Consider the following 25,111-nt stretch of genomic DNA (forward strand, 5'->3'; position numbering starts at 1 on the left):
GTCATGCCGTTTTGGAAAGCCAAGAGCCCAGCATAACCAGTGAGGTCATCAATCATGACAGACCACTTTCAGACCAGGGGGGGTTCAGCCATCACAGTAAAGGGGATCCTAAGACTGTATCAAAGTTGTAAAGAACATGATGGGCATTAACACATATCGTTACCGGAATGTTCCATTCAAGGAGAGGGAAGAGGTGGAAGCATATCTTATATGGACTCAGTGATTAACGGACATGAGGGTTCTTCCTAACACCATAATTGGCACCACATCCCAGTGCCTACTGTTGACTGAATACCCACATTGCAAACACACACCAGACCGGAAATCCTCATACGTTGTCAGAATTAATCCTTTCACAAAACCTTGAAGTATAATCCCCATTTACTGATGAAGAAACCGAAACTGGAAGGGATTGAATAATATTTCCAAGGCCACCCAGTCGATGAATTCCAACCGCACCTTGACCAGTTTTATTACAGTCTATGCTTTCAACTCCTACTCAATCATTCCCTCCCCACGAACATTCCAACCTGCACCACCCAGAAATAATATCTGTTCTATTACTTGTCCCTTGTACGGGGCACCTGAGTAACAGATGACCCACAAAAGAGTATTTCCAGATAGTCAAAGCAAACTAGTTCTGACATGCTCAGATGTATGCAGGGAAACAAAGCCAACAAACAAAAACAAAACCCAAGGACCCAACCAAATTTTCAACCAGTCCCGGACCCAACCCATATGTGAGGTCTTTTTCAACTTTCTACCTAACCGTCTCCTCTCCGAGAATGAAGAGTGAACAGGAGGTCCCATCAGCAAACTGCAGGAACATCTGGTTTGACTTTTTCCCTAAACCAGTGATCATGTTCAGTTACTCCCCCCACACGCTCTTGCTTGCTGTGTGATCAAAAACTAGGTCTTCTGATTGTGACAATAAACTAGAAAGATGTTAAAGAGCGGTCTGCGGGTTTTGAACACGCTATCGTGAAGTTTCTACTGACCTGTATTTTAATGAATTCACTGTTAAGATCCAAATCCCAGAAAACACGACACACGATTTCTCCCTTCTGCCCCCAGGCTCACCCAAATACCTTGACAGCACTTTCTCACTCCCAGCCCACTCCAAGATGCTTATATTCCAGTAGAGAATGTAAACTTGAGGCAGCATAATACTTATAAAATTAGCCCACTGCCCAGCTCTTTCTCACTTGAGTTAATTTGCATCTGTGAGCAATTAAGCCAAGAAGGTATATTTCTGTGTCCCCGTGTGTGCCTCGTCTGTCATTTGTCAGTATGACTTCATGGTTAGCCACTGCCCAGAAAGGAAATCTCTTCCACTTCTCCACGGCTTTCAGGGTCAGTTAATAGAGCCCCATCTAGTTGCTAATCCACTCAGCTGAAATTCAATGAACTGTCACTGTAAGTGGCTTAAATGGCAAGTTTGCAACCTACTGGGACAGGTGTCATACATTCTCCAAGCTCAACCCAAGTACAGATGCTCAGCGCAAGTCAGGGCACAGCCAACTTACCTGGCGATGGCCGCGGATGACTCGCTGTTAGAGCAGAGACACCGCCAGTGTGAACGACCCTGTCCCGTTTTCTCAATCCACCAGCTCAGTTTTACGATTGGCGGTTGCAATGCCCATTTCTTCTGCCTGAAAACAATAAAAATATCCGAGTCAATTCTAGCCAGACTGGCCTGTATCTTTCCTTATGGGACTCCAAGACCATACGAGGCAACAAGCACAAGAAAGTGGAAGCAGAACCTCTACCGAGCCTGGAGTGAGGGGGCCCTGCTCGGCACCTCGCCGACACAGGATGCTGGAAGAACCCTCAACGTCCTCTAGGCTCTGTCCCCTAGGATGGTGGGGAGCAGAGGTCAGTGAGGCAAGGGACGCGACTCCAGACAAGGAACATTAGTGTTTGTTTGTTTGTTTTTTTAATTTCTATTAAATGACCGATTTTTTCCATTTTTATTATTATTTTTATTAACATAGAATATATTATGTGCCCCAGGGGTACAGGTCTGTGAATCATCAGGCTTACACACTTCACAGCACTCACCAGAGCCCATACCCTCCCCAATGTCCATCACCCAGCCACCCCATCCCTCCCCCGACCCCCAGCAACCCTCAGTTTGTTTCCTGAGATTAAGAGTCTCTTATGGTTTGTCAGAACGTTGGCACTTTAAAAAGAATTTCCTAGGATGACGCTGACTCCAGCTCTCTAGAATGCTGGCACCTCAGGAATCTTGGTATCTCTGCAAACTCTTCCACAAAATAACAACAATAATAATAATGATGATGATGATAATTTTAAAAATTACATTATTATAATATAATGTTATAATACAATAATATTATAATAAATATGATTGTTGTTATTATTATTAATGGAGCCCTTACTCAGTGCTAGACATTATACTTACTGTTTCATTCACATTATCTCATTTTATCTTGCAACCCCAGCAAGTAGGCGAGAATCCTACCTGTGAGGCAGCAGATCAAAGCAGTAAGGGGATGGAATCTAGAGCCAAAGGGCTAATGGGCTCTGCCCCCTAGTAGCTCTATCACCCTGGACCTCACGGGGTGATTTTTGCAATTTAAGGTGTGGACCTGTAGAAAGCCCTCAGTCTGACTATGATCACTGCCACACCATCAGGGGTTAACTCGGAGCCGCAGAGCAGGGACCAGGGCAGTGGATGTGATCCAGTGGCTCCCCTGAGACCCAGCTCTGAAGAGTCTAGTCTTCACTGCTAGTCAGAAAGCTGCCATATGCGAGCAGCCCTCATCAGACATGGTAGCACAGATATTCATCCTTCATCTGCTGTGAAGGTAGCCATCTACAGACCAGCAAAGACAAGAGGGCGCCATTTCTCTAATAATGCCAAAACCAGACCCTTGTTCCTAGGAAAAGAAGGCACCCACAGTCCCTGTCCTTGTGCTCAATTTCTGACCCAGTGGCAAATGTCTATTCAAGATGAAGTTCCCTCAGTAAGACAGATATAGTTCTTGTCTTATCTGGGGTCCCCTAGAAGCAGAGCCTGAGACAAGGGTTTGGCAAACAAGATTTTTTGAGGGGGTAGGTGCTCCTGAAAATTCCTGAAGGGGGGAGAGAGAGAGAATCAGGCTAGGGAAAGGAAAAAACTGAACAGCGATGTAGTCTCAGATCAAGGGCAGCCTCAACCTGGACCACAGAGGATTCTAGAATATAAATCACATCACAAAGTTGTCCTCACCTTGAAGCAAGGGGCCCGGCCGTTTGCACCCTCCTATCAGTGAGTCATTAGCCATGAAGAGCTTCCAGGGTGAATGACAGCCAAGGGTAGTTCTACAGGAGGGGCAGAGGAGGTTGGGTGATCAGCCCTGGGCAGCCAATCCCCATGGCAGCTGGGTGACTGGACAGGGCCGCAAAAGCACCTACTACATTCCTGTCAGGCACGGAGCTATAGAAACAAAGTTATTGCCCCTCACACCCTTTACACAAGTAGACTCCATAAAGAAAGAGTTTAGCACAGAGGATTAAATGGCTAATTTGCCTTCTTATATTTTAAAACCGCCAACATAAAATCTCTGCATCTCAAAGATCAACCCAAGCTAAGCAGACTCAGCAGGGTTCTTTGTTTTGGGGGAGACACGATAAGTTGGAGCTCATGGCCACAAGAAGTTCCAGCTAACAGTCTTCTTGCCCATCCCCTGAATAAACCAGTTGTTCTGGCTTAGCTCTGCTGAAATGGACACAGGCTAAAGGAAATAGCTTCTGACGCTTATTGGCAGAGAAATTCAGGGTAAGGAAGAATGTTCTCAACCTTCCTTCTCTAAGGAAATTACAAGAGTGAGACAGTTCAGTTACAGGAGTGTAATTAATGTTATTAAATCACCGTTGGGGAATGATTATGCCTTGAATTTAGAGGTCACCTCCCCACAGGGATTCGCGAAGGAAAAATCCTTCCCTTACATGGTCTTACTCATCTTGACAGCACCTCCTGTGAGACAGGCTGACAATCTGCTGTAGTGTGTGTGGCCTTCCTGGGCAAGCACACACATTTAATTTAGCATCCCCTGATGCTTCTCCTAGAGAACTGGCTTCCTGCATGCCTTTTTGCATCGTGCGCAGCTCCAGCTTTGAGGACGTGTGACCTGCACAGTTGCACAGGGCTCCGCATTTAGAACTTCAGATGCTACCTTCCTGGAACTCCTAATAATTTTTAAATAAGGGGCCACACGTTTCCATTTTACACTGGACCCCACAAATCTTACAGCCATCCTTGGGTGCCTGTCTTCATCTGAACCTGGGAGGTCTGTAAGAAACGGTCTCAGCAAGCTGACTATGGCATGTAACCTCCCCGGGGATTGTGCATCCCAGGGACGTGGTAGGCATTAGCACTGCCGATCATAAATTTTGGGTTCTTCTTGCAGAACGAGGTAGAGATTGGCCTGGAACTTGCTGTTGATAAAATGTGAGCAGGCTGTGATGATGCCACATCTGGGCAAAAGGTTTAGAGGCCAGAGCTCCATTTGCCACATCCCCTTTCTCCTGCCTGGATCACTAAGGTGGAGCTTCTCTTGACGAGTCCCTGAGAGAGACAGAGCCCGCAGACAACCTGCAAGGAGCCTGTTCTACGAGCTAGATAAACTGCGGTTTGAAGCCACTGAGATTTGTTTTTTTCCCATAATGTGGCCTATCCTGATAGACACAGAGGATGATAAGCAGATTCTCAAAACATCCTTCGCAATACTTAGAGACAGAGCTGGGGAGAAGGAGCAGGGTGCGAGGCAACGATGTTTCCCATAATGGAGAAGGCTCCTACATAAAGGGAGGGATGGGTGGGAGCCCTACAGGCTACTGTGGAATTTATTTAGTCCTACTATTCACCACTGGACACAGAAAATACAGCATTAACAGGGTTCAACAACAAACCAGTTGTGTCACAGGAAAAAAAAAAAAAAAAGTGATACAATTTGTATGTTCTTCCATCCCTGCCATTTTGTTAGTCAAACACTTGACAAATGCAAATTGCTCCTTTCTGAGGGAGGAGGAAAAGAGGGAAAGCTAACATGATCCTAAAAGACCCCAAAAACTTTCCTGGGGCTGACCAGTGAGGCTCAGCAAATACAGAGTCTTTGAATGAAATGTCTGATTTGATATTTGTCTCTCTCCTAAGCAAGGCAGTCAAGGTCACTGTGAGGGTACAGTAACCTCTGGAACAGCTCTGTAAAGAAGGGTCTTGTCCTGCCTGCAAGCTGGAGCAGCTGCTGAGTTCTTTTATTCATGACCAATGATTCCAGAATGATTAAACTAGCATTGTAAATGTGCAGTCTATAGCAGCTGAGTGACAAGGATTAAGCGAGGTTCAGATTAAAATGCTAAGTGAGTTTGTCCCAAGATCAAGCCAGATATATGGTTAACACTAAGAAAATACATGCTGAAGAAGAAGTGTAAAAACAACCACCTAGAGAAAACCTCAGAATAACAAATTGTACCAGAGAAAGCGTCTTGAATGGTAAGTAAGCCAGCGTGGGCTGAAATTACCTTTTTGAAAGTACAACTACTCAACGATATTTAGGAAAAATATACAGCGGACCAACAACTTAATCAGCATGCATGTTCACAGCAGATTTGATTCTGAGGGGAATGTGCCACCTTGGCATGAGGATTATTTTGAACTGAAGACAATCGAGGCCCATAAACTCAGGAAGAGATTTTAACTTTGTTCTCAACTACCTGTAAGAATTTAGATAGAGGGCTATCACCAGAGACAACTACAGAGTCTGGACCAGTTGTGGTCTGCTGTGGGGAGCTGGACAGGGCCTGCTTGGTCAAAGCCCTCTCCGTGTCCTGCTCTCTCCCACCGGCATGGCAAACATCTGTTTATCAAACATTCGCTCTTCCCATCTTCCTGTGAATTGTCTTCCTTTCCTTTGAAGCTCCAGAACCCTATCTTGTTCCTTAGCCCAGGATGGCATATAAGCTACTTGGCCTTGAGTCTCACATTCTGGGGCTCCCATATGTAAGACATTAATTTTTTTTCTCCTATTGATCTGTCTAGGATGTCAATTCAGGTAACAGACCAACCAAAAGAACTTGCAATAGTAGAAGAAAAAATTTTCCTCCCCTACAGTTAAAAAAAAAGGGGGGGGATGGACAATACTAAAAATCTATTTCACTGACACAATAAATATTGATAAACAAATTTCAGAACAAAATATAAGTTGGAAACCAAAAATTATTAGAACTGCTAGCCTTCCTACTACAAAAGAATAAGAATGCTTTGCATCACGTGGAGTTTTTCTCCCAGGAAAGCCACAGTCAAAAGCCAAAGTGAATGTAAATTTATTATTTACCAAATAGTAGCATAACAGAATAAAAAGAAAACACCATGAGAAAAAAATCTGCACCCACTGCATGAGTAATGCCTTGAAATGTTTCTGTATAATGAATAGAAATAAAATCATATACCCTTTTGCCTTTAATGACATTTAAAGTAATGAGACATTGATGAAAAATAGGGTATTTGAATTGATACCTCAAACCTCTCTATCTGTGGCTTTCTCATCTTCTCTAAATCATCTCACATTCCATGGAACTTAATCCCACTGGTCTGCAGGTCTTTGCTACAACCCGCATTTTTGCCTGGGAATTTCCCCTGTTGATTTCATGGGAACAGTTCTTCTCCGACTCATCAGACAATCTTTTTTTTTTTTTCCCTCATCAGACACTCTGATATGTGCTCCTGAGGGCTGAGTACATACACCTCTCACTCATGAAGCACTGAAAAGAAACAGTGGAATGGTGGTTCTCTTAGCACACTTGGTGACAAATGAGGAACACAGACGTGGCCAGGATAAGATAACTTGGAGACCCTACAGGGTACAGTGCTTAAGAACAAGGGCTCTGAGTCCATCCAACCTAAGTGCGAAATTCCTGTTGCTCTAGTTTCCACATCTGTGGCATGGGGATGGTAATAACACAAAACACCTCATAAGCCAAATAATCTTTGTACAGAACTTATGGACTATCTTTCACATAGGATATCAGCAATATTGGCATTGTGATTACAGTGAATTCTCTCTCTGTGAAAAATCGAGAGACACACAAAGGCTCTTGGCTCCTCCCACCCTCCTTGAAGAATCACAGATTTCTCCTTATGTGCTAAGGATACTGATATAAAATAGGTGAACAGATGTGGCTGTCCCAAAATTGGACAGAAAGATAAAATATAGAGTGTTGAAAAAAGGTCAGAAAGAGGCAGCTGCACAGGAAGATTAAGTAGAAAACAATATTTAAGGTCCGACCCCTGATGAGGTGTTAAATGGCCGGTGGGAGCGATCCCAGCTGTAATCCAGTTAACATTTAGCACCTAATTATCACTTCTCAGCAGCGTCCAGACTAGATAATTGTGAACTGCAACCTCCGAGCTACACAGGAAATGTTTGATGCTACTAAGCTGCAGATTCAATCATTTAACAGGCACTGGCTATCCTGGAGCAAGTAACAAGAGCTGTAGAGTATTATTACTCTACTTAACCAGTCAGGCATCATCTCTCCTTGGGCTCTAGCCCACAGTTCAGCTGATTTTCACCAAACAAGAAGTGGATGATTTTTTTTTAAAAGATTTTATTTATTTATTTGAGGGAGAGAGAGAGAAACACAGCATGAGCAGTGGGCAGGGAGCAGAGGAAGAAGCAGACTCCTCTGAGCAGGGAGCCTGATGTGGGACTGAGTCCATTCTAGGACCCTGGGATCATGACCTGAGCTGAAGACAGATGCTGAACTGACTGAGCCACCCAGACTTCCAGATGTGGATGATTTATACCAAGATTTCCTTCTAAATTGCCTTCATGATCCATTTCCTCATCTTTCCAATCTTCTAAAAATAATTTTTTTTTCTAAGTATCTCAAAAAGACACCTGCTGAGGGGGAACTAATAATGACAAAACACAAGTCCTAATCAAAAGAAGCTCTAATATGAAATTTTAATAATGAACACTAAGGGAAAAGGTGAAGATTTTCCATATAATCCTAAAAGCGACCAAAAAAAAAAAAGTGTGAGAACACAGAAGGCAGAGCAATTAAATCTGCAATGCTATTTATGTCACGTCTCAAGAATAAGTAGGAGAAAGAAAAGACTTTCTGGGCAGAAGGAAAGGCAAATAGAACAAGACTTGGGATGTGTGAAGTGGGAAGTAGGAAGTAGGAAGTTTGTTGCATGTGACGCAGATCTGGGAGCGTGACGCTGGAGAGATGGGCAGGGGATGTGGAGAGAAACAGGATTTGAGGAATGTGGTTAAAGAAACCTAGACATTTGGATTTAAGGCTGTAGGTATTGGGAACCAATGGTGAATTGTCTTTCAACTCTGTTTTTTTTTTTTTTTTTAAGATTTTCATTATTTATTTGACAGAGAGAGAGAGAAAGAGAAAGAGAGCACAAGCAGGGGGAGCAGAAGAGGGAGAAGCAGGCTCACCCTGAATAGGGAGCCCAATGCAGAGTTTGATCCCAGGACCCTGAGATCATGACCTAAGCCAAAGGCAGACACTTCACCAACTGAGCCACCCAGGTGTCCGTTGTTTTTGTTTTCAAGATAAGAAAGTGACACAAAGAGCTGTTCATTTTGAAACATGACAGTAGGTTCAGAGGATATAGTAGAAAGGAAGGGAATGGGAATGATAAAACCAAGTAGGACATGGTTGTGACGGTCCAGGGAGGAAAGGTTGGGCTTGTGGGCAGTGGAGAGGGGAAGACAGGACAATTTCAAAAGACATTTATGAGATGCAACCCCAAGAAACTAGTGATATTGGATGTCTGGGATGAAGAAGGGAGTAAGTTAAGAATATATTTGCAGTGAGTCATGGGATGAAAACCGTACTGTGGCGCAGGGAGGAATGGAAAAAGAGAAACCCTCGCAAGCAGCTTCAAGGGAATGGGAGTTTTTCTCTCATCTCCTTTATGGAGAAGGTCCATATCCTCAGGAAGACTGCGTGGGAGTCATGGAACGAAATGGAGACTCGTCATGGGATAAAATGAAGCTAAAGGAGTCACCTCGGGTCTGCAGTTCACTAGCATGGCCTCACCTGAACCACCTCCATCAATCAGACAGAGGCCAGAAATTTTCAAATGAGATACATTTACCAGGTACATGCTTTCATCAAACAAAGCCAGAAAGAAATTGCTTCCAATAGCTCTGCCTTTACCTCAGTCCCCCAGAAAGCAGAGCCCAAGACAGACGTGTGTACAAGAAATGTGTCAAGTGGGATCGCAGGAGCAGGAAGGTTAAGCAGGGAAGAGGGCAAGCCAACAGAGATGTGTCGGCCCTGCCACCACAGCCGGTTGTTCAAACCTCCACTCATCCGCTGAAGATGCCACACAGACAAACTGCTTCCTTGCTTCTCATTTACCCTCACCATTACTCTTTCCGATATTCAATCACTGAGTAATCACAGGTGTGCAAAACACACCTGTAGCATGCAAAGGACTGCAGAAGTATCCGTTGTTACCTGTACCCAGATCAACACATGCTAAAGGTTTTATTCTCCAGGTTCAAGAGAGCTGGTCTAGCTGTGGGCAGCCGTCACTTCCTCGATGTACACCTCTTATGCATCTGCACTGTACAGGATTGAATAGTGTCTCCCAAAATTCATGTCCACTCAGGATCTCTGGGTGCAACCTTCTGTGGAAATAGGACCTTTGCAGGTGCGCCTGGGTGGCTCAGTGGGTTAAGCATCTGCCTTTGGCTCAGGTCATGACTCCAGAGTTCTGGGATCAAGAATTCACTCAGCAGCAAGTCTACTTCTCCCTCTGCCCCCTTTCCCCCCTGCTTGTGCCCAAGCTCTCTTTCTCTCCAATAAATACATAAGATCTTTAAAAAAAAAAAAAAAAGAAAGAAAGAAAGAAAAGGAAATATAATTTTTGCAGACACAATTGGTTGTGATGAGGTCATACAGGATTAGAATGACCCCTAAATCCAATGACTGGTCTTCATAAGAGACAAGAAGACATCCAGGACACACGGGAGAAAAGAAGAATGTGAAAATGGACCCAGAAGTTTTAGTGACACATCTACACGCCAAGAAGCACCAAGGACTGCTTGTGACCATCAGAACCCGGGACAGAGTCATGGGATGGTGTCTCTCCGCCAAGCCCCCAGAGGCACCGATGCTGCCAACACCTTGCTTTCAGATTTCAAGTCTCCAGAACATGAGAAATTGTCTGAAGTCTCTCAGTTTGTTATGACAGCCCTGGGAAACGGACATTGATTTCAGTGAAAGTCCCCCAATCAAGGTAGAGTGTCTGGGATTCGTCCTGGAGCTGCCAAACCAGACCCCCAACTCAATAAAATACATCCAACCAGCTGGCTGCTGTAAATTTTCCAAAATGTTCCACCAACCTGTGACTAAACACTACATCTGCATCCTCCAAAAAACACACATAGAGTTTTATCCTGTGAAGCTGAGTTGAATATTCCTGCTACTGAATTATACAAACCTTCAGAAAACTTGAAGAAGGGCTCACAGACCGTCTCTTTCTCTCTCTCTCTCTCTCTCACACACACACACTTTTTTTTTTTAATTTGTAGGTGTTTTGGGGAAAAAGAGGTGGGGCATCCAACTTTAGTGCTTTTAAAATAAGGGCAAGGAACTGAAATTCACATTATAAAAATGTTCGGGTCGTATTAGGGTCCCTGAAGGGAGAGGAGAAACAAGGGTACGTGGATGAGAAGAAACAAGGAAAAAGAAAGAAAAAGAACAGAATAAAGAAACACCCTATTTCATCATTGCTAAGACATACATTCTTTCACAGACGATGCTCTGAAATCAAGATGCATCGCACCACTGGTAAGGTTTTATGATCATGAGGTAAATGTTACGCCATATTTCGGTGAAGATCTATCTTCCTTTGACAATTTCTGGAAAGGTTAAAAAAAAAAAAGGCAAGAGTATCAAAGCACACTGGAGTTGACAAAATGTGAGTAATAAGGAAGAAGACAAGAACTTCTGTAGAAGAAGACTTGCTCGTTCACACTGGATAGTTCCCTGGGGGTTGGGTCATACCTTTGCCCTGGTCGCCCTGCTCAATGGGGGGTGCAGAATCTGGCTGTTAAACCCTAGAAAACGCAATCTGCTGTCAACCATGGCAAGATCTTTTTTTAAGGAAGAACCTTTGAGGGGGTGAGGGAATTTTACAGTTTTCACAGAACATGAAGGAATGGCCAGGAATATTAAATTGGGGGAGGACCCGGGTCTTTAGTGTATAATCTCGATTTTACAAACTTCGTAAAATTGAAAGACAAAGAAATTAGGTGATGTTTACTAAGTTGCCTTTCAGGTGCACTGAGAGCTGAGTATTTGAGACGGCACACACATTTCCTGGGTTTTAGTGAGCCGTTTGGAAAGACCAACGTAAATTTATTACCTATGCCAAAAACTCGTTACACCATCTTTAATCTTTAAGGAGTCATGGACACTGCATTGCTAATACATAAGAGTTTCACTGAACCCTTCAAGCCAAATCCAGACTTCTGGTCTAATTGGATCTTGGTTCATACAATATGTATTGTGCTTTCATTGTGAAAAAATGCTGATTATTAGAATTCTGACCTCAGAGGCATGGCATACTGTACCTGTCCAACACAGCATAAACTCAATTAAGAATTAAATAGAACTTTTCAGGCATTACTGTCCAACTTCTTGTTGGACAGTAATGTGCAATTCCTTGTCAACTGCTCTTCGGAAGCATTAAGCAGCTCCTCTGTAATTACTACGGCTGACGGTAATCCAGGGCTCAGCCACAGAAGTAGAACTCCGTCTGCTCCTTCAGGGCCTCACACCTGAGGCACAGGCTGTCCTCCACTCTTGTTGCCGGTCCTCTTTCTTGGACTTCCTTCATTAAGCTTCGGAATCGATACCAGCTGAACACAGACTTTCCTACTTCTATTCCCACTTTAAGCTCTTCAATTCCCTTTGCTATTAGAGATGCTGAGACTCTCTGTGGAAGACACTCCAAAAACCATGCCTTGTTTCAGACTGAAGCACTGGAGATGCACTGACATGCGTTATGGCGCGTGCAATGGGGAAAGGACACCTCTGATGTCTGCCACGATCGGCCATGACCACTGTGACTTTACCACATTGAGGCACCGGTCACCAATCGGGCTACCAAAGGAGGGACACAAGATGAACGGTGAGAACACATTTACTCCACGGGTCCCCTCAGAGAATCAAGCATGGCTAAGCAGCCTGAGGGACCAGGGTCAGAAAACAGCAGAGGCAAAAGGAAAACATTAATAAAAGGCTACAGAGGGAATTTTCTCTTACTTAGCAATGTGGGTTGAGACCTGACATCTGCAGTAACAAACCCTCATCCTCTCTCTCTCTCTCTCACTCGTTCTCTCCTACACATACACACACACACACACACACACACACACACCATCACACCATCATTCCTACCGTTTTAGCTCTGCATTCAGGGTAGAAATAATATTCTACTTCATGACACCCATTATTGCTATAGTTTTGCGGTTAATGCGTTAATATATGCAAAGCATTTAGAAGTATGGCAGACATAGGGTGGGTGTCTGTGATTATCACGTATCAATTATTACCACCACATCCATCCATTTATATTTTTCACACACACACACAAACACACACACACATGCATTATCAAGACTCTCTTAAATGCCTAGCATGGAAGTAGGTGCTACAAAAATGAAGAGACACCTAATTCCTGGTTTTGAAGGTTCTGGTGTGATAAAAACACATGAAAATGGATGGTGTTTAAATCCTTCTACTAATCTGATGAGTTAAGAGCTGTTACATACCCATGAGCAAGTCGAGATTTGGAGAAGTGACTTGGGAATCCTGAAGTTAGGACTTGAGACCAGGTCTGTCCAAAGCCAGATCAGAGCTGTGGTTCAGAGAGCATGACGTGTGGTTGTTAGAGTTTTGAGGAGACTCCTGGGTCAATGGTTTGGAAAAGGAAACACAAGAGCGAGAAGGAACTAATGCTACCTGGGAAAATCAGGGAAATCTTCAGAGAGTAGGTGACACTGGACCAGAGAGGAATTTAAAAAAGAGAGAGAGAGAAGGCAGGGAGATAGAGGGCCTTTCAGTTTAAGGAGCAATCCCCTATGTCAGGGTTTGGGTGATGGGGTCCAGGGACATCTGAGAGCTACTTAAGTCCTCTGCTCCCCTTTCCTTGTTTGGGACAGTTGATCTACTCCCCTCAGGGATGATTTACTGAGCAACTACTACGGGGACAGACATCACATTAGGCACCATGTTAGGCATCGTCGTGGATATGAAGAAGGTTCCAAACCACACTCCATTCCCAGGGATCTTTTTCCAGTAAGACACTGAGCAGGTTAGCTCCCCCTTCACCCTCTTCTTCAGCATTCAAAATCCATCTGTTTCTCCCCCTGCCCTGGCGTGGAAAGCAGGTGTAAAACGTTTCTGGCTAGAGCACACTTCCTGTTGCTCCAAGACTTACTACTTTCTGGAATACCAGAATACGGGTTACAAAAAAATCCTTTTATTTTCAGCAGAGGCACACATGTGCAGAAGAGGCACTTAGGACGGAGAAACCCCGAGATGGAAATAGGAGGTGAGCTCGGGACACCTGCCGAGTAGCAGGGTCAGAACCGGAACCGAGGTATAGATCGAAGGTTAAGAAGCCTTCTCCTTGGAGGCTGGTAAACATGACGAAAGGCATCTCCTTGGTTCTGGGGATGGGTGGAAGGTAACTGGGAAATCTAAGTGGTTATTAATGAATTTGAAAATCTATTACATTTGCTCTGATTCTATGACACAACATAATTCCGTCACGGGCAGCACATTCTACTCACCCCACAGCAATGTCGCTGGGTGAACGAGATGTGTCCCGTTCCTGCGGGTTCTCTAGTCAAGGCTGATGTGCTAACAGTCTGTGTATCCCACCACCACGACGAAGGACAGCAGCAGCAGGAGCGGGTAGGTATTTTTATCCTCATTAGCAGGTATTATTATCCTCATTTTACAAGTAAGTTGACCAAAACTCAGAGAAGTTTAGAAATTTTCCCAAAGTGACACCCTCCTCAAAGTCCCTGACTGCTTGGAGTAAGAGCAGAGGAGGCAACCTCAGACCGTGTCGTGGCCGCTGGGCAAGGAGACAGAGGGAGAGACCAGGATTCAAATCCCGCTCGCGCCGCCTGCTCACTCGGCGAGACTGAGCACGGCACGAGACACTGGCCCTTAAGGCACACAAAGCGAACTCTGAGATGACGTGCTGTGCCTGTGCCAAAACGACCCCCAGCACTCACGGCTTCTCCTGGAAAACTAGTTGGACTGATCAACCAAGAAAACCGTAAGTGAGATGACAAAGGGGGAACTGACCAAACGTAACGTTCTCACTCCCACCCCCAAAGGAAAGGATCCTCTAGGATACTGTTAACAGAAGAATCTTCCTAATGCAGATAAACGATGATGGGACTTGCAAACATAATCGTTACCGACTTCCCGGGCACGCGTCCTGCAGGAGACCAGGTGTCCTGGAAGCGTAGTCACGGAGAGATGCCCTTCCCCAGAAATGAAAATCTGCTTACAAGACAAGTCATCAGAAACTTCCCGAAATGGAGCCCCCCTAGTACTTATTCACATCAATGGGGACTTAGACAGGGTGACCGAGACGAGAAGATACTAAGTGCCCAGCACGGGGCGGGTTTGTCAGGGAAGCCTCAGCAGGCAGCGGCGCTCACGGGGCTCACCAGCCTTACCCTCTCAGTACTTCCCGGCTGTCCGTCACCCAGACTCCCGGAGGGACAGTCCGTCTACCTGCAGAGAATTCTCTCATCCCCGTAGAATGGCCTGGGCTTTCCAGCGATGTTCAAATATTCTCTCTTGTCGTCAGACCGCGTCTCCCAACATCAAGTTTAGAGTATCTGTTCGTGTTCTCTTTAACTTACAGCCGGTGTAAAACATGGATTCATCTGACAGAAGGAAGGAGGAAAGAGAGGAAGACAGAACAGAAGGGAAGAGAAGACAGGAGAAAAGAAAAGACAAAGATGAAACAGAAAGAGAAGCCGCGAGCAAACCTTTCCTTTTGCCCACGCGAGGACCTCGGGAGGCACAGGGCACAGTGCCTGATCCAGACTGAGGTGGGCGGCACGGGGACCCGTTCACGAGGGGGCACGGCCGCCCTCAAAGAAACAAGAAGGATGAATGTGTCCGGCCTGGCAGTAAAGCCTCATTTGTAGGTCTGTCTCCCCTGCTGCTCCCCACCCCCACACACATTTTTATGTTATTCATGGTCATTTGAAGAACTAATCAAGTGCCAGATGAGGTGTGAATTTGCAGGTTTTGCCTGTAGTTGGCAAGCCTGCCTCCTGACAAATTAATTACCTGCGAATACCTCCCAGCAGCCCAGGACCTTCTCAGATGAAAGAAAGGGGAGGGCAGGCGCTCAGCATTTCGAAAGGCAAGCCTCGTGCATGAAGCCATGAAACCACACGGCTCTGACCCGGAGCCAGGACGGAAAGAAAGCCTGCTGTGGGTTCCTGGCGACCTTGTTTTCATCAGCCTCAGTACCACAGGGCCCAGGGCCTGGCACTGCCCGCAGAATGGACAGAATCGTTAGTGCAGGGCAGGAGGAGGGAGAAGTCATGGGGGCAAAGGAGCTCTAGAAGGAGAGAGGCCGCCTGTGACTGGGAGGCGCAGCCTGGGAAGTTCTCCAGGGGAGGGAGAGCATTCAAAGGGAGAAAAGGAGGAGGAGAGGAGGGTGAAGCCGCAGGATCCTGGGCCTTGCGGCACCCTACCTTTGCCGGAGATGGAGCAGTGGCTTGTGGCCCCTGTGCAGGCAGAGCTGGCTCTCGCTACAGCAGCCCCCTGATCCGCAGGAGCTTGCTTCCACGGGACCTTGCAATTTCTCCTTGATTGTTCCACCTAGATCGGAGCCTGGTTTTCAATGCCTCAAGGGCAGGAACCAAGATGGGTGTTTCTTGTATAGTTTCCTACTGAGCCACACAGCATTTGCATAAAGTTTTAGGGCTTACAAATGCTTCTCTTGTACCAGCTCACTTGTTCTCGGCCATAACCTTGGTGGGGGGGGGGGTCTGCTGTTATTCTCCACAGCGTTCAGTGTACACATGAATGCTGCTTTACCTGTGGATGGTTCGTCCATTTTGTTAAAAGGCTAATGTGTTTTTCTTATTATATTGGGTACCCGTCACCCAGATATAGAAGAAGAAAACATGTACCACTTTGTGAACCTGTAAACTATATTATAGGTTAAAGATTTGGAGAATTTTGAACATGGGTTTGAGGTTAGAAAACTTCCAAGGAGTATAAAAAAATGTGACAAGAAATGAGGTTCCATGAGATTGGCCTTGGTCTTCAAGTAAATCCAGCTGAGAAGGGGAGCTCCCTATCAGCCAGAAGAAGTGGTTCTCCAGTCCTCGTGGACTTCGAGCATTATCTGTAGTTGAAGTAACATGTCTCATCTGCATACAGCTATTTTGTGAAAGATCAAATCACATTTAAGAATTAAGAGGGGGACCTGGGTGTCTCAGCTCAGGTCATGATCTCAGGGTTGTGGGATCGAGGCCCGCATTGGGCTCCTTGCCCAGCAGAGGGTGTGCTTGAGATTCTCTCTCTCTCTCTCTCTCTCTCTCTCTAATAAGCAAATAAACCCTTTTTTTTTTTTAAGTATTACTCCACTCACAGTAGCAGTTTGTTCATTGTATACTTTCTCAAACAAGAGTCACTAGATGAACCACTGCTTCCTCCAAGAGCCATCACTTTTCAAAGGGCCCCCATGGGGTAGTTGATCTCATTTATAGGGTCAGATATTTGAATGGCCCCTGGGTTCCTGAGTCCCAGACGATCCTCAAGAAATGTGTGAGCACGGCAGGTGTTGGATCAGAGTGTGTAAGGATCACCCACAGATGACACGAATGATGAGAGATCTCCGGAATCAATGGTCTCCTTGGATCTCTTCCGCACTGTGTTCTAAGGAGACTCCATCCAGGGAAAAGTCTCCTCCAAGGAGAGAAGGAATAAACAGAGGAGATGGCTCATGGTATCGCTGTAATCTTTGTTCATCCCAATCACCCTGTTCGGAGCTCCAGAAAATGCTCTGGCAGAAATTGGAGAGCAATCTTCAACATCCTTGTCACTGACCACAAAGATACTACTTCTCCCCAACGGAACCCATGTATTCAGTATGATTCCAACCAGAGCCCAGCTAAGTGTCTTCATGTAACATTCAAACCGATCCTAGAATTCGTTTGGAAGAGCAAATGGGCCAGAATAGCCAAGATAATTCTCTAAGAGAGCACAACTGAATCGAGCCCTCTCAGTGTCAGGACATATTAAAAATTACAGTAATTACATGGTAGCAGTGAAGGAATACATAGATTATTTCAAGAAAGAAAACTTAAAATGGATTCATGTATTGGTAGGAATAATATTTCACAAAAATGACGCTTTATGAAGAAAGAGTAGATCAGTGAGCAAGTGATACTGGGAATACCAGACTTCCTTTCGAAACCAAATAAAATTTGTTCATATGGAGATTCCATATGGATTAAAGACAGAAATATAAAATATGTATCTGTAAAAGTGTTTAAAAAAATAGTAGACAATATCTCTGTGGCTTTGAGGGCAACAGAATTTCTCCTTAAGATGCCAAAAAAGCAAGAATGACAAATTTAACTACATCAAAATTTAACACTTACATTTACCAAAAGACACCACAAACAGACTTGAAATATAAACAGACATTAGGATAAAATATTTGCAACATACAGAACAATAGATTAGTATTCCCTACCCATTAAAAAAAAAAAAAAAAAGTCAAACAAGCCAGTAGAAAAATGGGCAACATGTATTACCAGGCAAGTACCAGAAAAGGAAATATAAATGGCCAATAAACATATGAAAGGATCCTCAAACCCATTGGTAATTAGCTCATTAAAACATATGATACACTTTATCCATTCATCTGTTGATGGAAATCTTGTCATTTGCGACAACATGGATGGAGCTAGAGCGTATCATGCTTAGTGAAATAAGTCAAGCAGAGAAAGATAACTATCATATGATCTCCCTGATATGAGGAAGTGGTGATGCAACATGGGGGCTTAAGTGGGTAGGAGAAGAATAAATGAAACAAGATGGGTTTGGGAGGGAGACAAACCATAAGTGACTCTTAATCTCACAAAACAAACTGAGGGTTTCTGGGGGGAGGGGGTTTGGGCGAAGGGGGTGGGATTATGGACATTGGGGAGGGTATGTGCTTTGGTGAGTGCTGTGAAGTGTGTAAACCTGGCGATTCACAGACCTGTACCCCTGGGGATAAAAATATATGTTTATAAAAAATAAAAAATTGGTGAAGAAAAAGCATTTGACAAAGTCCAGCATCTGCTCCTGACTAAAACGCTGCAAAGTATAGGGATAGAGGGAATAATCGTCAACTTCATAAAATGTTTCTATGAAAAACCCACAGTGTATACCATCCTCAAAAGGAAAAAGCTGACAGACTTATCAAAAAAATTTAAGGTGATGATAAGTTTGACAAGAAATTAGGGGAAAGGTCTCTCTCATGTGCCGTGGTTATTTTTTAAACTGGCACAGCCACCTTGCTGCTCAGTGTACAGATCTGGCTGAAGCTAAAAGATCTATGTGCTTTACGAACCTACATATCTCATTCCTGAGGGCTCCCCTACTTGCACGAGTGAGCTAGGAAGGTGTTTGTTCCAACACCGCTTGTGCAAGAGAAAACCAGAATTAACCCAAATATCCATCAACAGGGAAATGTTTTTTATTAATACGAGACACACATAATACGGGACTCTGCCGTAGTTAAAATTAATGAGGTCATTCAAACCTATTAACCTGGATAAATCTTGAAAACATACTGTGGGCAGGGGGGAGCTGCAGAATAATGCTAGATGTATTTTCTAAAGGAAAAGAAAGAAAATATATATATATTTATAACATATATATTATATATGTGCATACACACAAACACACACACACACCTCAATGCCCAGCAAAAGACCAAGGAAGACACAAATGCGCAAACACACATGTAAGCAGCAGGAGTAATTACCTCCCAATAGTGGCCTAGGAGGCTAAGAATGAACTTGGAGAGGATGAATAGCTTGAAGGGCACTTTGGCCTTTCTGTAATATTGCAATATTTTTGCAGGGATAATATATTTTTATGTAATTAAAATTTAATCTAAAATGAACACTTTTCAATAAACAGTGTTCGTTGAAAACATATGGGTCAGACACTGTGCAAGGTGATTTATGGGCATTATTTCCTCTGAAGCTCAAAACAAGCCTCCCTGTATTATTATTTCCATTTTACAGATGAGAAAGCTGAGCCTAACAGAGAGGAAGTCATGGGTCTGTTCTATCTACAGTTTGCTGCCTTCTCTTAGAGTTAGAAAGGTGCTTGGAAATGATGTGTCTTAGGGCACCTGGGTGGCTCAGTGGGTTAAGCTTCCAAATCTTGGTTTAGGTTCAGGTCATGATCTCAGGGTCCTGAGATCAAGCCCCACCAAGGCATGCTCCCTGCTCAGCAGGGGGTCTGCTTCTCCCTCTCCTTCTGCCCCTCCCCTCACTCACACTCTCTGTCTCTCTCTCTCCCTCTCAAAATAAATAATAAAATAAATGTTAAAAAAAAAAAAAAAAGAAATGAAATTAAATGACACATCTCCTTACCATACATAAGCATATGTCTTTCTCTAGAATAAGGTATCAGGAATTTTAATTTCTGGGCCATGAAGTAAACATAGATTGAACTTCGACAAATTTGATCAACCTGAGCCCCCAGGGTTGGCATACCCGTTGACACTAGGCTAAGCCTGTCACTTTTCAGAGGAGGATGCTCTGGTCCAGGGACCAGAAGACTAGCCTCAACATCTCAGGTCAGCATTCCCCAGCACGATGTGACATCCTGTCCCAGAACCTCATTCCAGTCCCAGACCAACGTTTCACAAACGTTGGAGTCCACAGGGCAGTGGTTAACCTCCATTAGGTGAGACTCAAAGGCCAAACAATGTTAATCTTTCACCGAAGGGATCCTGCAGCTACAGGCAGTGGGTTTTAATTGGGTTTTCTATTAAGACGATTTTCTTCTCCGTGATTTATCATAAAAAAATGAAACAATTAAGTTTCATTTGGAAACACTAGTGAATTATTTAGCATGAGTCCAGCAAAAAGAAAACATGAGCTCTGTTCATCTCATCTGAGTTAGAAGAAGAACTAGAAGAAACAGCTCAAGACAGCAAGACGGCGGGGGGCTTGCTGGAGAGTTGCGGCTGTCCACAGGAGCTCCTTCATTCCTGGGGACCTCCCACCCCAAGCTGTCCTGGACTGATTCACAAGAAAAAACAACACTTGGTAAATTCCATTTTGGCCAGCCTTGTCCCTGTTCTCCACTGGCCCAGGTCATGAGGATTGGTCCTTCCGCCTGGCCTCCAAAGCTCATTCTATAGATCTCTCCTTTCTGGCCTTTACCTCTATTTTCCAACAGAAATTGGGTGTGGCTAAGTCTCTGTGCTTCAGAGATGTCCTCTGAAGAGCCCATCCCTGTGAACTGTGCGCCCCGCGACCTCTGCACAGAAGACTTCACTGGAGAAACCAGCCCCGGGCTGTCCTCACACCAATAGCCCCAACATGTCCCAGCATGTTCTCTACAGATCTTAACGAAGCCCGGCAGCAGACTCAACCACAGACACAGTTTACGTCAACCCATGTGATGGAGAGAAAAACATCATAACTGAAAACAGCCATTTCTGCGTGGGAACAGAATAAAAGGACACCTCCGTGAGGAAAGCTTCCTGAGATAGTGGTCTGCCACTAACTCTCCTGAAAAACCCAAAAGCACACAGACCACATTAGCAACTGATTTGTGACATTTGCCAATTTCTGTGGTGTAAAGACTCCTAGTGTAGCCAGTAAGCCCCAAATTCCTGAACACTTCATGAAGAGCTCTTTCCAGTCAGTCCCGGAAGGCTCCGGCATGCAGAGAACTCTCACTGGATTCTCGAATAACAGAGGTTAAGCCCCCAAAGACAGAAAAACAAAGAGCAACCGAAGTAGCTAGCAGCTGGCTCACGCTAGGAACACAGCAAGTAGAGGAGTCTAGGAAGAGAGGCCAATGAAAAATTCCTGGACCGCTTCGCCTAAGGCCTTTTAAAATCCAGTAGGAGATGTTCCTTTGATGTGAGTGATTTGCAAAGTTGTAATGGAAATTCCCTTAATAACTCTGAAGCTTCCATTAAAGTCAGGCTCCATCTCCATCCTGTGGGGATGGCATTCTTGGGAGCAAGAACATACCAGGAGGCATCCAACAGGGAATTACATGAGAAGGAGAAAGAGGAGCCACACGGCGCCAAGACAATGCCAGGAAACCGGGTGGTTAGGAGGAACGGGTGTGCAGAGCTGATGAAGGAAAACAGCCCATTCCACAACTTCCGTCCACAAGTGCCCCAGAGAGCCCGGAAGCTGGAGACATGAGGGTTCAAGTGCGTTCTAGCTGACCTCCAGGAGGCAGAGTGACTTCGGGGTGCATCTGTATTACCAACTCTAATGGCTTTCCTTCTTATTTTGTCTTTATGCAGCATGTGTGTCTGTCACACACACACACACACACACACACACACACACGGACAGACTGGAAGAGTCAACGTTCCAGGGTCCATTAGACATAAACCCAGCAGAGAATGAAATTCAGCAGCTGTGGGTACATCAGATCCGAACCAAAGTCTCAGAGGCAAGCAAAAGTGAGGAAGAGGAGAGAGGTGTTTTCCAAAGAGACAAGTGAAGTTCTGTGCCCAGAAGGTGAATCTAGTCAAGGAGGACCAAAACTCAGTGAGTCGCATTAGAAGAGCTGCAGAAGGGCAAGGCCAGCCTCCTGGTAAGGGACCTGGCAGCCAGAGGGGCAGGTCTCCACAGGGGGCACCTCAGCAATGGCTGGTGGTCAGAAAGCTAGCTGCGATGCTCATGGCCAGGCATGGGGGTCCCTCGTCCATACGGCTGTGACCGTGGCTGCTGGAAGGAAGCAGAGGTGATGGCCAGGGCCAGCTGACAATGTGCTCTGGTGATTTTAAGGGTCTCTTGGTTCTGCTCTTGGTGATGAGGGAGCAGGAGGCTGGCTGAGGACAAAGCAAAAGCTGGCGCCTTGCACCCCCTCTTCACCCTTTCCCCTCCATAAGTGTAGCATCCCTCAGGCAGCCCGGACTGCCATGAACAATAAGCAAATAGTTAACTTGCAGAGCTCACAATCCTGCTAGACAGGAGTCTCCCTTGGCTTACAAATGTCCTAAATCTCACTAACAAAGACGATTGATAGCAGGATTGTGAGACCCCACCAAAAAGTCTCCCAAAGATCTTAATGCTAATGGCTGGTCTAAAGACAACATTGATCCAGCAGCAAGGGCAAGGCCTCCGGCAGGCCTGGAACATCCTGGCACCCTGTAGGCCCTCTTTAGCATATGAAAACTCCACTGAAACCTCCCTTCCCCTCCCCTTCCCCCAACAGCAGGGTACATAACCTGTCATCCCTCACAACCCGGGGCGGCAGCTCTTCCTGCCCACGGGTCCTGTCCCCGTGCTTTAATAAACCACCATTGTGCACCAAAGATGTCTCAAGAATTTTTTCTTGGTCATCGGCTCCGGACCTCAGCCCACCAAACCTCACCTAGGTTCTAGAACTTCATCATTGGGGCCAAAAATGCAGCTTACCAACTCCCTTGATTAAACTACAGGTGGCAAAATTACCATCTTTTGTCTTTCTTCCTTTCCTGGGAAACTAGTTCTCCCAGAATCTCCTGCCGGCCGCAGGTCCACAGGTCCGTTCCAGCTGTCCCCGAGCAATGAGCCTGTGGACATGCATTGGGCACCTGGCTCCCACCCTCCGAAACCATCAAGGAGAGCATGACACAGCAGCTTTGGTGAGAGGAGAGGAACATTTTAACGGACGATGTGATAATTAGCAAAACAAAAGCAGGAAACATCCTGATCACCAGCCACCCGTGGAGCCTAGGATCAGCAGCTGTAGGGCAGAGCAGGAGTATCACCGCTGCTCTCTCGAGTGGGGTCTGTCCCCTCCACACTGAGCAAGATGATCTAGGATGCAACAGACTTACGAGAAAACGGATTATTTTGAAACACTGGCCCATTTTTCTCGCAGAGATACATTCTTTCGGTCTTCAGCCTCACGAGGCTTGGAAAAGCACAGGCGTGGCAATTAGCATGCTGCCCGCACGCTCAGAAAACCACACACAGTCAGACGCACCCTGGAATTCATCTTGCTGATTTTATCAAGTCTCGCTCAGTTCTAAATTACTGACTCTGAGCTCAGAAAGGGCTCCACGGGGGGCTGGAAGAGGTCATTTGGATTCCCAACGTTTCCACGTCCTCCTGCATCGTCTGGCCAACACATTACTTGCTGGTGAAATCAGGCAAGAACCTCAAGTATTGAATCATTTCCCCAAGCCATCGCCTCCTCCCAGCCCCCCCCCCGCCCCCGCACCCCTCTCAGCCTAGCCTCCGCAGGGGGTCTACCCACACCCGGCCTCACACCTTCCCAACTTCCACAGAGCAACCCAAAGAGACTTTGCTCCAGAACACATCTGATGATCTTCTTGCTCTGTTTAAAACCACACAATAGGTTTCTATTGCTCCTAAGATGACGTAGAAGGGCCCACGTGCCTTGGCCTCCCCTCCAGCCACAGCTCCATCCCTCACCACTGTCCCCACCACGAAACCCCCAACCCCATGTTCCCGCCATCATAAGCGCCAGGGCCTGGAGCAACCCCTCTCTCCCATCTGTAAACTTTCATGCCCGTTGCTCCTCTGGCTCATCCTCTTGTCCCTTTGCCTAATTAGGTCTCATGCACTCCCTGCAGGGCAGACTTCTGAGAAGCCTGTCCTGACCCCAAGCTCTGAGTGAGGAACTCACCAGCTGTGGCCCGCATCTGCCCCCACCCCATCTTCCTGGACACTGTGATGGCTGGGCTGCTGGCCACGGCCGCACTAGCTGACTTCTTCTGGCAAAGCCAGGCACAGGGCTTGTGTGGTTCACAGACACCTCCGCAGCACTGGGCATAAAGCCTGACCACAGAAGTTACACAATCGGTATCTGCGGATAGATACAGGAAAACAAGAAGTATTGACTATGTATAATATACTCCATGTGCATTACCCCAAGTAAATTAAAGACAGACAGTGATGCATAAAATCTTAACGTTTTTCCTCAGTGTCTGAGGTTTTTTTTCTTTCAAATCTCTGAGCCCCTCACAACTGTCAGGTTAGGGGTTCGACGGGTAAATCTTGGTTCACAACCTCAGGAATTTCCCAGATGAAATCTGAAACTGGCCCCTCATACCTGGAGGGCAGGGAGACCAAAGAAAGAGGCAGGCTCTGTAGGTGCATGGGTGGGGGGGGTTCTAATGCACAAAGGAACCTACACACGAGGCTTGTTCCCTGTGGCTGCCCAGTCAGTAGATCCCCCCATCTGCCCACAGGAACCTTAAACATTTATACAAACACACATACAGTCCGTATGGTCCCATACAAAACCTTACTCTCAAGGCTGTGTCCTTGAAAATGGTCCCCACTGCGGGAATGGCGGTACATTCAGGAGCAGGGGAGGGGCTCATGAGCCTGGGGCCAGCTCTCTGGTCAACCTGTGGTCACGTCTTCTTCTTGATGATCTCCAACAGCAAGCCATGAAAGCACCTTGTCCCAAGTCCTCGTGCAAGGTCTTGCCAAAGCAAGCACTAGAGTTCTGACCGATTCTCTCTGCTCTAGCAGGCCCCCCACTATTCTCATGGGAGAAAAAAGTCTGATTTCTACCAAAGAAAAGGGTCTCACAGGATTCCCTGATACAACCTTCTGACAGTGAAAGACATGATCATGCAATTTGTGATTCTCTTCAGAAAATCTTCAGGGTACCAGGAGACTTCTATCTGTCTTCAAATTCTTGGGAGAAAAAAAAATTCATATTGTGGACAATCTCATTTACCTATTTCATTTTTTGTAAGAATATATTCAGGTCAAAGGACAAGAAACTCTAAAAATTAAAAAAAAATTTTTAAAAACAGCCATTTTCATGACACGACGCA

The 25,111-nt window shown here is 45.5% G+C and overlaps 1 long non-coding RNA gene across 1 annotated transcript in view; it reads right to left on the bottom strand.

Annotated features, from left to right (window-relative positions):
• LOC309865246 overlaps positions 1 to 25,111 on the bottom strand; it is a 176,313-nt gene that overhangs the window by 136,220 nt on the left and 14,982 nt on the right. The window contains exon 3 of the long non-coding RNA XR_014312001.1: positions 1,527 to 1,652. This is a non-coding gene — a long non-coding RNA (uncharacterized lncRNA). The remainder of the gene's footprint in view (positions 1 to 1,526; positions 1,653 to 25,111) is intronic.

This window comes from Mustela nivalis, assembly GCF_964662115.1.
Source record: "Mustela nivalis genome assembly, chromosome: 5".
NCBI classification, from domain to species: Eukaryota; Metazoa; Chordata; class Mammalia; order Carnivora; family Mustelidae; genus Mustela; species Mustela nivalis.